This window comes from Mixophyes fleayi, chromosome 11, assembly GCF_038048845.1.
Source record: "Mixophyes fleayi isolate aMixFle1 chromosome 11, aMixFle1.hap1, whole genome shotgun sequence".
NCBI lineage: Eukaryota > Metazoa > Chordata > Amphibia > Anura > Limnodynastidae > Mixophyes > Mixophyes fleayi.
The window spans coordinates 46,813,630-46,826,908 of record NC_134412.1 but is presented as its reverse complement, the minus strand read 5'-3'; the positions used below and the strand labels follow the sequence as shown (position 1 = coordinate 46,826,908).

The 13,279-nt window shown below is 39.9% G+C and overlaps 1 protein-coding gene and 1 long non-coding RNA gene across 3 annotated transcripts in view; one reads left to right on the top strand and one right to left on the bottom strand.

Moving 5' to 3' along the window:
• The window catches only part of DRC12 (dynein regulatory complex subunit 12 homolog), a 104,932-nt gene that overhangs the window by 22,580 nt on the left and 69,073 nt on the right, over positions 1–13,279 (top strand). The window lies entirely within an intron of this gene.
• LOC142106807 (uncharacterized) lies at positions 435–7,247 on the bottom strand. The gene is made up of 2 exons (XR_012679794.1): positions 7,051–7,247; positions 435–979 (listed from the first exon to the last, which is right to left on the bottom strand). It is a non-coding gene; the product is annotated as an uncharacterized LOC142106807 (long non-coding RNA).

Below are 13,279 nucleotides of genomic sequence, written 5' to 3'. Positions count from 1 at the left end.
TCCTGTATTGCTATACATAGGTATATTTAACCTGCAATTGACAAGCCAAAGCTAATATGTATAATGCTGTATCAGCAATGTGATGTATATGATCGATCAGAGCTCAGAAAAAGAGACCACACAACCTGTCCGGTGTCCAAATTGAACTAGCTTTACTCGTTCAAAATAGCTCATATTTATAACAAAATTATGTCATAATCACGTCACTGGAAAATAATTAATTAATTACATCAGTGTATAATGTTGCAATAAAATACTGTTGCTGTCAGCATGGTGATTTCTGATATTTCTCAATATCCTTTGATTCTTATTATTTCTTTAATCTGGAATTTTTGAGGTTAGCGCACTTCTCCATTTTAGCAAACTTTCGCTGACAAATGCCTTATGGTTGTCTGTTTTATCCGGACAGGAAATTAACACACAAAATATCTGAATTTGACTTAAAGAACACAAACCATCTTTAATTGATCTGACAGAAAACATTGGATATGTTAGAAGCATTCATAGCATTTATATTTAATACCTTAAAACTTATGTCTGATTAGCTTAGTTTATGATTATAGCTTAAGGGTCCTAAATAATAAGATAACTTTTCCATCATTTATATGAACCTAGACCCCACAGTCCCTATTCTTTATCATATTAATTAGGGCTAAACTTTCCTGCCTAACAGGTAATAAGAGAAGAGGTTAAAACGGTTTGTTGATGAATATGTTTCGCAAAGACGCGTAGGCTTGTCCTACCGTCAGAGCAAACGCTAATGGCCATTCGACACCCCGCCGCTGTAACCTAATCACGACCTTCTATGACTCTGTCATCAAGTGGGGTCTCTTCATATGTCTCATAAACGTTTTCCTCAGGTATTCTCCTTTCATCTCTAGTTAGTCCCCATCTACCGTAAATGTTATCCATTGTCTTCCTTCTTGTCTGCGCCCATCTTTGTAACATCCTTTTTCTTCTTGCTTTCTTATACAGACTCCTAATTTACAAAGTAAATAACAAATCAGTAGAATACTCATTATTTTTGCCAGAAAAGTGAGAATTGCAGCAATCCAACCGCTCGGACCAGAGAACCAATTAGCTGGATTCATCCATCCAAATGCTTTTTCCCACCATATATCATTTACAACATCAGGGTCATTATTAGTTTTCCTAAAATCTTCCTTCAACTTTACAATCTGGTCTATGTAGTATGATATGGTGTCTTCAGGATTTTCATCAGTGATATTGGGAATGAAATTACAACAGTATGTTCCAAACTCTGTCTCTAATGTAAGACAATATCATCCTAACTGTGCTGTCAGATAGTCTAAGACCAATTGGTGTTGTGCAAACTGCGTTTTTAAAGCTTGTAGTTCTTAACCCACATGTCTGAAAGTTTCATCATAGATCTCAGTGATATTGTCCAACAAGTTTGCTAACTTTATTATCATATTATAGTTCAAAAGTTATTATATTACCAAGACCGATTGCTATTTTATGGCCTTTTGATTTTTCCAATAATGGGACATGTTTCTGTTTTACTATTTTGATTTCCCTTTTTTGAATAGAGTGGTGTGTGTGAGGGCCACTTTTAGTGGGTTTAAATTTCTGTAATAATTCCTGATGTGATATTATATATGCTGCTGGCACCACTCATCCCACTGTACAATTACCATATCCGCCATAGGGCAGCCATTTGTAGGCATAGCTACCACATAGGAAATAAAGCCCATCTAGTAACAAAGGGGGTGTTCCCATCCATATCCCTTTAATGTTCTGTATTCCCTGTCTTGCTGTGGTGGCGTTTACATAAAGTATTGTTTTATTGCTTCCTGTCATAATAACCCAGTAGGGCAATTCTCCTTCTACCCAGAGCCCTACCAATATCAATGTTCTATTATTCCAGCGTACTCTGTAAGTTGGATTTTTGGAACTGTGGTTATGGTATCTTCCAGGGGGTGACCGTTTACCTACCCTGATCATAGCTTCTTTACACTGTGTTCCTCCTAAATATCTTTTTATAGGAATTATATCTCCCATGCTTTCACCGTATTGGGGGGGCTAATGGTAATACAAAAGGATGTGTTTTGATTAAGTAAGTTAACTTTTATTCTAGGAGGGGCTTGGAAAACATATCTGTTTGCATCTTCTGGGCTGTAAGTGTCATTAAAATCATACATGACCCATTCTTCCCATTTCATGGGGAGAAACATCCAAGCCATTGTATTTGCTGAAACAGGGAAATCTGACTGATTTGTCATTCTACTGATTGACTCGTGCATGTATAAAAATAAGTTCTCTGGATGCCATTTTGGAGAGTTACACCACCTGATGCATATTTCCTCTGGGGGCGCTCTACAATATTCGCAGATGCATTTGGGAATAGGGGGCAGGTGTTAACAACCCTCATTTAGCATTTGTCTTTTAACGCTATGGGCGGTCTCGAGTGTTAATGTTGGGATCATGGATAAATTTCTGCAACAATCTTTCATGCATTGATTTATCACTTCTACTATGGGGGGACACATGTATAACCAACATATCTCCACTATTTTGAGTGTTTCATATCTCTGAGTACAACTGCATTGACCCATTTTCCTGTTCACCTGTAAAACTTATGTACAGGTTATAACATCTCATTTTTCTGCCGGAGGTTCAATCGTTATTTTGGTCTTTTTGCAATGAGATGTGTGTATCCAGGTGTCTCTTCCCAGAACTTTGACTGATGTGGGGGTTGTTAACACAACTTGATACGGTCCCGTATATCTGGGTTCAAGGGTTCCCCTTACGTGCTTTTTGAGATACACCCAGTCTCCAATTTCCAGTTGGTGAGGGTTAATCAGGGAACCTGAATCAGGAAGAGAGGAGAATACTTGTGCATGCAAATTAGCAAGTTGTTTTGTGAGACACAGCATATACCCCGTTAAGTCCCCATGCTTATGCTGTAACTCTTGGGGAAAATAACAACCTGTTTTTGGTACTGACCCGAATAATATTTCATAGGGGCTTAACTTCAGTTTTTTCAATGGTATGGTTCTAACAGCGAATAAGGCTATAGGCAAACATTCTACCTATGTTTTCCCTGTTTCTCTCATGGCTTTATGGATTTTTAATTTCAATGTACCATTTAGCCTCTCTACTCTTCCACTGGCCTGTGGTCGGTACGGGGGAAATGCCTGGGTGATCTGTAAATCTGACATTATATTCTGCATGACTTCTCCCATAAAATGAGCTCCTCTGTCTGACTCAATCACTTCAGGAATCTCGTATCTGCAGACTATTTCTGCTATAACTTTTTTTGCAGCGTTTTTTTGCTGTGGCTTTGCTAACCGCTCAACTTTCAGGCCATCGACTGAATATGTCAGTACAAACTAAGACATATTATATATATGTGCCACATTTGGGTAACTGAATATAGTCAATCTGTAGTCTTTGGAAGGGGTATTCGGCTCTTGGCGTATTTCCGATTGGTGTTTTTACTCTTTGTCCTGGATTGTTTTCTGCACAGATCCAACACTGCTTCACAAATGCGTCGGCTGCTGTATGAATGCCTGGCGCTATCCAATGTTGAAGTATTTGTGCTGCTGTCTGTCACTTGCCTTTATGGTCCAGACCATGTGCTATTTGTATCATAGGAGTATATAAGGTTTGTGGCAGGCAAACAAGGTTTTCCTTGGTCCAGAGGCCTGTACATGATTCCTTAGCTCCACGTTTTTCCCAGCTGGCATGCTCCAATGATCCTGCTTTTTTCTGCATTTTTGCCAGGTCTTTTGTCGTGACTTCTTGTACAGAGGATTCTATGTTTAAGACATACAATGATTGCACAATGGGTTTTAGTGCTGCTTCTTTGGCCATCTTGTCTGCAAAGGCATTGCCTTTTCCTTCTTGCGTCTGTTCTTTGGTGTGGGCAGCAACTTTTATGATGCCTGCTTTGATTGGTAGTTCCAATGCTCTTGTCAGTCTTTCTATTAAGGCAGCATTTTGAATATTCTTGCTTGTTGCTGTCCTGAATTCTCTGCTTTTCCAGATGTTAGCATAGTCCAAGGCTGTTCCCCATATCTTGAGTCAGTATATATGTTTACTGTTTCACCTTCCGCAATTTCCAGTGCTCTCAATACTGCCATTAACACCTGAGGTACCCGGGGGAAGTGGTTCTGCTTCCATGACATCATACAGCGTAACGATTGCATATCCTGCTTTTTTGATTCCATCAACATAATAGCTAGAGCCATCAGTGAAAAAAGAAAAATTTGGGTTACTTATTGGCTGATTAGTCAAATGCGTCGGATACGCTCTTTCCAGATCCATCAATGCCACACAATCATGCTCATGTTCCTGATGTTCCTTGTTGTCCTCATCATCCACGGCACTCAGATCTGTCCATTGCCCATTCTGTTCCCAGTCTTCCTGCTCCAGTCTCCCTATTCTTGAATCATAAGATTTATACAATAATGGTAGAAGTGTTGCTTGATTTAAACTGTACATCATTTTATGGTGACGTTTGATGAGCTGAGAAGTACCACTTCATATTTTGTTAATCTGGCGCTAGAGATATGTCTTGTGGTTGCTTGATGTTGTATTTCCATGACTGCATGTGGAACTTGGATTGTTAGTGGGTGATCCAAAACAATATCCGTACATTTGTCTTTCAATATGGTGGCTGCCGCAACTGATTTGATGCAGGTTGGTAACGCCAATACAATGAGGTCAAGCATTGTTGAATAGTAGGCTAAAGGTCTCTGCTTTTTCCCGTGTTCTTTCGTAAGGACTCCCAAAGCATGTCCTTTGTGTTCATGGCAAAATAACAAAAACTGTTTGCCATAATTAGGTAGTCCTAGCGCTGGTGCAGAGCATATAGCTTGTTTAATAGCTTGAAGTGCTTCTTTTCTCTCTTGATAATTGGCATCACTACAGGTTTCTCCTTTTTTAATTAGGTTGTATAAGGGTTGCATGAGTAACGAGGCTCCTGGTAGCCATTCTCTGACGTAACTCACTATTCCCAACAGTCCTCTGATTTGTCTTTGTGTTTCAGGTACTTTTGCCTCCATTATCACCTTTATTCTTTCTGGTGTGAGGTGTTTCATCCCTTGAGAGATGCAATGTCCCAAAAATGTTACTGTCTCACGAACTTCTTGTATTTTATTTTTAGAGACTATACAGTCCTCTTCTGCTAAGAAAATTAACAGGTGTTCAGTCTCTTGTTGGCATTCTTCCATGCCTTCTACTGCAAGGGATAAATCATCCATGTATTGCAATAGTTGTGTCCTTTTCTGGGTAAAGTGGGGTCCATTTCTCATATGATTCAGGCTTTATCTGGGATGTGGGCTTAAGGTAATCAGCCCTCACTGGTGACTGAGTTATCATGTGCTTGCGGTCACTCCTTTCTTCTGGGTATTCTGCCATTGCCTTTAATGCATCTTGTGCAGCTTTATATGGTCCAGGTATTGTTCCTTGTGCGCTGGTCCCTTTTACTTTCAGAAGCCCCCATTCCACTGGCCCCGTATGTGGATAATGGGTTATACCTGTATGGCTTCAGATACTCTAATAATCTTTAACTGAAATCCTTCAGTTATACCATAAAGGGTAACATACAATGAAGATATGAATTAGGGCAAAAATGGACTCTCTGCTTTTGGAAAGATTTTAACTACTTCAGGATATGTCTGTCTGAAGCTTACTTTACAAGCAGTACTACTACTGTGAAATCCTGTTGCACAAACTATCTGCCGTATTCCTTTTTGAGGTCTATGATCTATCCCTTTTGTAAGACCTAACTTTAATTGACAATGATTCACAGAAGCAACTAATATATTTTCGGGAGCATATGTTTTGCAATACAACACAACTTCAGCTGTTCAATAATCACAACCCAATTCTCTCTGTATGAGTGAAAAATTCTAGACATTGATATCTTAATACAGGCTATTTACTCGTCACAGCACTTTCAGTTTCTTTTCATTAAGCGAAGGAGTTCCTCATTTCAGCAATCTGACTCAAAAAAACCAAAACCTTTTTCTTTCTGAAATCTGATTTAGAGTCTGGCTTAGATTACTGCAGGGACACACAATAGGATTCACAATATTTCCTCGAACATGATGTAAATAATCAAAATCATCAACATGAGTTCCCACTAGAATTGTCAAATTTTCCTAGGGGTCTGAATTTAATCCCCAATATATTCCTGTGTGTGCTATTTGTAGCAATTTCCCAGTTATTTTGAGTAAGCGATCTCCACTTGACTGAAACACAATGCATCCTGAACAGTCTCTACAGCTCAACTCAATCAATTGATCCATCAACCATTCACTTTACAATTCAATATTATTATCCACTCAATATCTTATCAATCTACTATCCCTCTTACAACGATCTACAGGATAACCTTTAATTATTATTTCCCTTTCAGGACCTTTTGGCAATATCTTTAAGCTGTGCAAACAAAGGGCTCTATGATCTTTGGGAAAATAATTATGGGGCCACTCAAGGATTATATATGACCAGTCCTTTTCCAATAAATCCTTCAAATATTCTGGATTTAAGTGACAGCCTAATGTAGCATAGTATTCTGACCCATTTGCTACATAACCAAATTGTACATCCTTACTTGTTACAGCTTCCAAATGTGGACCTTTGAATATACTTAACTTTCTCAAAATTACACAACACGTACAATTTTGACAGGTTCCTAACCCCATATACTGTCAAAATAACTAAACAATACAGTAATTAAGAAGGAAGAGGAAAAAAAAACAACAAACAAAAACTTTCTTTTTTTTTTCCCCAACACAGATATGACAATGAAGGAAACTCTTATTCTAGCCAAATAATTCTATTCCATTATTACCACATTTTGCATACACAATAAACTTATATTTTAGCAATATCTTAGCAATTAGACTGAACTTTTAAACTAAAAAACAAAAACTTTACAATTCTAGTTAAAAATTTGACTCATCAATTGGGTTTCTGGAACTCGACAAATCAACTAGAAAGGAGTATTTCCATGAACCACAAGTACTGAATACTGAGTAATCAAAGGTGTAAATCACAATGCAATTCATTACTCACCATGGATTTGCAGTCAGTTGTTGTGGATCATTATGGAAGGTTCTGTACAGGTGATTGTGAGATTCCCGGGCGAGGCACCAAATGTTAGGGCAAAAACTCCTGTATTGCTATACAGAGGTATATTTAACCTGCAATTGACAAGCCAAAGCTAATATGTATAATGCTGTATCAGCAATGTGATGTATATGATCGATCAGAGCTCAAAGAGACCACAGAACCTGTCTGGTGTCCAAATTGAACTAGCTTTACCCGTTCAAAATAGCTCATATTTATAACAAAATTACGTCATAATCACGTCACTGGAAAATAATTAATTAATTACATCAGTGTATAATGTTGCAATAAAATACTGTTGCTGTCAGCATGGTGATTTCTGATATTTCTCAATATCCTTTGATTCTTATTATTTCTTTAATCTGGAATTTTTGAGGTTAGCACACTTCTCCATTTTAGCAAACTTTCGCTGACAAATGTCTTGTGGTTGTCTGTTTTATCTGGACAGGAAAGTAACACACAAAATATCTGAATTTGACTTAAAGAACACAAACCATCTTTAATTGATCTGACAGAAAACATTGGATATGTTAAAAGCATTTATATTTAATACCTTAAAACTTATGTCTGATTAGCTTAGTTTATGATTATAGCTTAAGGGTCCTAAATAATAAGATAACTTTTCCATCATTTATATGAACCTAGACCCCACAACTTCATGGAGTGAATGTATCAAGGTGCGATTTTGCAAATCCAGCTATTTTTCTCAGGAGAGTTGAAATTCGCAGATGTATGAACCTGAGATTTCATGTAAAATCGCCAGAGTTGTGCTCCTGTCATAATTGCTATTTCCAAAGTCAATAGAGATGAAACACCTGACTGTTTACCACTCTAGCTATACAAGTCTCAAATGTATGAAGCTGCGATTAAGCAAACTCTCCTGAGTTTGCTTTAAAAATCACTACATACAACATGCTGCATTCTAGCTGCGTGTTTAGTAAACACATGACTGTTACACTGTCAGACTATACAGCCAGAGGTCCCGGTAGCTGTCAAATGTTTAAAGATAGATAAATAAAAGCATGGGGTCCCCCGTCCTACCACCATTTACCCTAGTGCTGCCAGCCTTCTGCTGGTTGAGTGAAAATTGGGGAAAAATTTTGCCTAGGGTGCCCCTGATTTTCACATAGCCAGCACTAGGCAAACCAGCCTGGGGTGGGTAGCACTATAGCAAGGGGACAAGCGGCAGGGGTCCCCCTGCCATAATGAGAAACCAACCCCAGGCTGTACAGCGCAGTGCTGTGGGCAGCAGGGTAATAACAGCGATATAAATGTAAAAAAAAAACCACAGACGCCATTTTGTTTTGTGGAACTACAAGTCCCAGCCAGTCAGGGTCCCATAAACCATGTGGACATGCTGATGCTTGCATAACAACAAGCACCAGCATACCCACGTCAGCCAGTGCATGTTGGCACTTGGAGACCTACAGGTGCCAACATGCCCTGACACCCACAGCTTTTTTCAGCGTTTTAAAATTGCGGATAATAACCTTCGATTTTAGTTCAAAAGTTCTCAAATGTATTAAGCTGCGATTCTTACCCTGATCTTCAAAATCGCTGGTCATCTGTGGTGATTTGCTGCGATGTCAAACACTCCCGTGTTTAGCAAACTCTCCTGTGTTATCCATATCTAGGTGCAAGATTAGTAAACACATCACTGCTACACTGTCCCTGCCTATAGAGCCGGAGGTCCCAGCAGCTTTCAAAACTGTTAATAGATAAAAGTTGGCGCAAAGACACTGCTGGCGGGCGGAGGTGCAACATAGATCCTGCTACAGCTTACCCTGAGTCTCCGATTATAACACAATGGAGTGTTTGAGGGCTGCTGCTGTTGTTGGTGTGGAGCTGGTCGGCAGGCTGAGCCCCACTGTTGGTCCTATCAGTGCCACTGGTTGAAGTGAGAACGCAGTGAGGCCAGTATCCGCCATCTTAGAAAATTACAGGCTGCTGACCTAAGCATCTCAACAGGTGCCTTCTATGCTAAGTGGGCTGATTGATTTCCTTATAAATCTGCAGCATATACCAGCATTGAATTGGATATTCCTTCTGTGCAGGCAAACTTCACCGAGGTGAAATATTTTGTAAGAGAGTGACTGTTAGATACTACCTGTGAGTCAGTGACTTTTCTTCATCATTCTGTATTGCTGTCTCAGGCGAAGAGGGGAAATAGGGGATTGAAAAGCCTGGGCATTAACCGCTGTATAGTGTCAAATCAAAATCAGATTGTTCACCTGTAAGTGTCAGTTTATCAGTTATGAGCTCATCAGCTGGAGATAATTAAATACACTGCATGGTTTGAGTGTACAATAAACTCTGCTTTATAGTTTATAGTTACAAGTCCCTATCTATATAGCAAAAATCACGTATTACAGAAAACTACGCCCCAAAAGGTTTTAGCCACTCATGTTCCCTTTACACAGATGTTAATACAGTCTCTCATTATCAGACAGGAGAACTCCACAGGGATGACTGGCTTATCTCCTGTCTGGTATGTCCAAGGTTATAAGCATAGCCTTGCAAATAATGAATTACTCCTACAAAACAGGTGCATCTAATTGTATTTAAGCTGTAACAGAACAAAATGGCTATAAGGCAACAAGATGGCGTCAGCTTAGCAAAATCACATTTCTCAATAGCCTGATATACTACGCCTGCAGCGTTATGGGAAAACACAACACTGCAACAGCCGCAGCGACTAAGTTGGAGCGCTATGCCCGCCAATCTACATCATCCGCTCCTAAAGATGCTGGGCAACCAGATACAGCACCAGATAACCCACTTACTCAGAGTACATAGCCCGATGAGACTTCACCATCCCTACAGCACATACTTCAAGCTATAAATACTAGTGAAAAGAAGGTCACAGATAGGATAGGTGAGGTGCAGGCAGACCTCTCCCTTATCCGACATGACCTTCAAAAAACACGGGAGCGTCTGGGAGAAGCGGAACATAGAATTTCGTCCTTGGAAGACGCTGGCGCTCCAGTACAAAGGCAGATCGCGGAACTGGCGACTCAATTTAACCAATGTAAACAGAAATTCTCGGATATGGAAGGCTGACTGAGGCGCAGTAACCTGAGATTTGTGGGTCTTCCGGAAAAACCGAGGGTCATAACCCTGAAGCCTTCTTGGAGAATTGGTTGATCCAAGAATTTAGGAAAGAAGCATTCACTCCTCTTTTCTCAGTTGAAAGAGCGCATCGCCTCCCCACTCAGGCTCTGCCGCAAGGAGCTCTCCTCGTACATTCATCGCAAAGATCTTGCACTTCAAAGACAGGGATGCTGTTCTTCGTTTTGTGCGACAACAAGGCCCTTTGAAGTATAACAACCATATTGTCTCAGTTTTCCCTGATTTTGCCATGGATGTACAAAAATCCAGATCCCAATTTGTTGCTGTTAAAAGAAGATTGAGGGATCTACAACTGCCATACACCATGTTATACCCGGCGAGGCTGCATGTATCAGCTGATGGGAAGCAACACTTCTTCATTTCACCCAAGGACGCTGTCGACTGGTTGGATCGTAGAATACCGGCTGCGGACTTGGACACTCGAAAGCCTAAGTCTTAAATTTTTATTCTCTCTCCCTTTTTATTCAATTTTAATAATTGATGTTTCTAATGATCTTTATACTTATTCATTAATCCTATTAAATGGTTCTGAGCTAGAAGGTTTATTTAGGCAGAATCGGTTGGAGGATTTAAAATACGGGAGATTGCCTGCTAGTTATAGCTACTCTCCCAATTTATTTTTATTTTTTTATTTTTTTGCAATTAGATAGGTTAATTGGGGTAATCTTTACTAGTTTAGGGATCCAAGTGTACTCTAGCTGTTAGTGTTGTGCTGAGTATACGGGGTGGGAAGGGATGGTTTGTACTGTGTATTTTGTCTTACACTTACTTGTATTTTGTTTTCTTTAATCTGTCTTAATTATTATGTTCTTTTAATCTACATATAACATAGTAACATAGTTGAGGTTGAAAAAAGACACCAGTCCATCAAGTTCAACCTATTTTGGATCTCCTGCGATCCTGCACTTATATTTGAAATTAATCAAGAGTAGGCAACCGCCCATCTGTTTCAATTTTGATATGCTTTGTCAGCGAAGTGTTGTGAGATCGGTGTAGGGCAGGTTCAGATTACATCTAAATGCATAATGCAAAAATGTATTTTTGCCATGTGGAGTTATGCCTAAGCTATGTCGGGATTGTGCTTATGTGGCCCTGCTATCCTCAGATATACACTACTTAACTTGTCATGGTAGGGGTTAGCCAGATGGTGGGGGGGCTCCGTCTGCTCACCTGGAATGTAAGAGGTTTGAATGAGAGGGTCAAGCGCAATTTGGTACTTTCTCAGCTTAAAAATAATGTTATTTGTCTGGTGGAAACGCACTTGCATGGTGGTAAAGTAATGGCACTTAAAAAACCTTGGATGGGGTGGGCGTACCATTCTGTTCACTCGCCTAGTTCCAGGGGGATTTCTCTATTAATAAAGAAAAATTTGCATTTTACTCTAGAATGTTTACAATTAGACCCTTATGGTAGATACGTTTTTCTAAGAGCAATAATTGATTTCTCTCCAATAATAATTCTAGCTATATATATTCCTCCTCCATATGGTACAGAGGTATTTGGAAAGGCGGCATCCTTTATATCCCAATCGCCTGATACTCCTGTCATCTGTATGGGGGACTTTAATAATGTTCCTGACCCTTTGCTCGACAGATGGAGAGAAACTCCTGGTACGAGACCCTTGGGTTCCTCCCGTCCAACTGCATTTTCTAAACTTCTTCAGGAAATGGGGCTTGTGGATGTATGGCGAGTTCCTAATCCAGATGCGCAACAATTCTCTTGTCATTCTACCACATATAATACTCTTTCCCGGATAGACTTTATTCTTCTGTCCCCAATTTTGTCACCCCTAGTCTCCAAGATTGAATACCTGCCAAGAGGTATATCCGATCATTCTCCTGTTTTAGTACAGGTAGATACCATAGTAGATAGGGGAACTCATTTCCGGAAGTTGCACCCAGCCTGGTTGCAGCCGATGGCGATTAAGGGAGGGTTATTTTGGTGATAATTCCTATGCCAGTCCTGCCTTGTTATGGGATTCATTTAAGGCCTTTCTGAGGGGAACACTTATAAAGAAGGTGGCAGATACTAAAAAATTCAATCGCTCTAGAGAGGTGGAACTGGAAGAATCTTGTAGAAATTTAGAGTCCACATATTTGTCGTCACGGTCAGTGGAGGATAGAGTCCAATGGCTGGATGCACAGCAAAAATGGTCAGACTTTCTGCTAGACAAATCAAAAAGGAGGTTGCTGTTTGCTAGACGAGCACAATACTGAACAGCGGATATGGGTGGCAGTTACCTGCCCTGTTTAGCTCGGGAGGAAAGGGATAGTAGAGTAATTGCAGCCATTCATGATCAAAATAGAGTGAAACAATACGTAGGGGTGGATATTGCTAACTCCTTTTTGCAATACTACAAAGAACTGTATGCTTCCAAAGTGCCCTTTAGGAAGTCGGAGCTTGATTCATATTTAGACTTTATTCAACTCCCTAGTTTGACTAGTGATTCTGTTGCCTTCTTGGAAGCCCCTCTCACACTTAAAGAAGTTGAAATGGCAATTAAATGGGAAGTCCCCGGGATCAGATGGTATTCCAGTGGAATTGTATAAGAAATTTGAAAAGTTTTTTGTCCCACAATTGCACGCTCACTATGCCAGAATATTGCAGTCTGATGTAATGCCTGCCACAATGTCAGAGGCTTTAATTGTTGTATTTCCCAAACCAGGGAAAAAGCTTTGTACACAGATTCATATCATCCAATTTCTCTATTGGGTTCTGATGTTAAAATCCTCGCTAAAATTTTGGCCATAAGACTTAATTTGGTCATTACTGAAATTATTGCTCCAGATCAGATGGGATTTATGCCAGGTAGATCGACTACGATTAATTTGAGGCATTTGTTCACGCATCTGCAGATGGCTCACTTTGCTGAGCCGGGGGCTGCGGTGGTATCTCTGGATGCTGCCAATGCCTTCGATTCGGTGGATTGGGTTTATCTGTGGGAGGTTTTGAATAGGTTTGGCTTTGGACCAACATTCATCCGCTGGCTTCAACTGTTGTATAGTGTCCCTGTAGCGCGGGTATGTGTGAATGGATATACCTCAGC